We start from the raw sequence: 342 nt of genomic DNA, 5'->3' as shown, positions 1-342 counted from the left end.
GATCCGCCAGCGCTGACTGGCGGAACGGACGGGGGAGGGGGCGGGTACAGCTGGCTCTGCCTCTAGATAGGCAGAGCCAGCTGTCACTCACGCAGCTGGGCGGATCCAGACATAATTGTCGGGATCCACTCCGGCTGCGGCGTCTCAGTATACCGCGTCCTGTAGCTCCCTATATACTGAGCTTAGGGTGACGGGAGGACGCTAGTTTGTGTCCTCCCGTTACCCTAAGGAGCACTATGGGTAAAAGCCCTGACCCCGTACTTCTCCTTTAACATTCACCGGGACACATAGGGTGAATCTCCCTAACGGGGACGCAGACAGCAATACAAACCTGACCGGGGG

General features: G+C 58.8%; 1 protein-coding gene across 1 annotated transcript in view; it reads right to left on the bottom strand.

Moving 5' to 3' along the window:
* Positions 1-342, bottom strand: part of LOC108800586 (semaphorin-3B-like) — a 21,247-nt gene that overhangs the window by 6,014 nt on the left and 14,891 nt on the right. The window lies entirely within an intron of this gene.

Source organism: Nanorana parkeri, unplaced genomic scaffold, assembly GCF_000935625.1.
Source record: "Nanorana parkeri isolate BGI_ZX_2015 unplaced genomic scaffold, ASM93562v1 scaffold2073, whole genome shotgun sequence".
In the NCBI taxonomy this organism is placed as follows: domain Eukaryota; kingdom Metazoa; phylum Chordata; class Amphibia; order Anura; family Dicroglossidae; genus Nanorana; species Nanorana parkeri.
The sequence above is the reverse complement of the archived record's forward strand: the minus strand, read 5'-3'. Positions and strand labels throughout refer to the sequence as shown.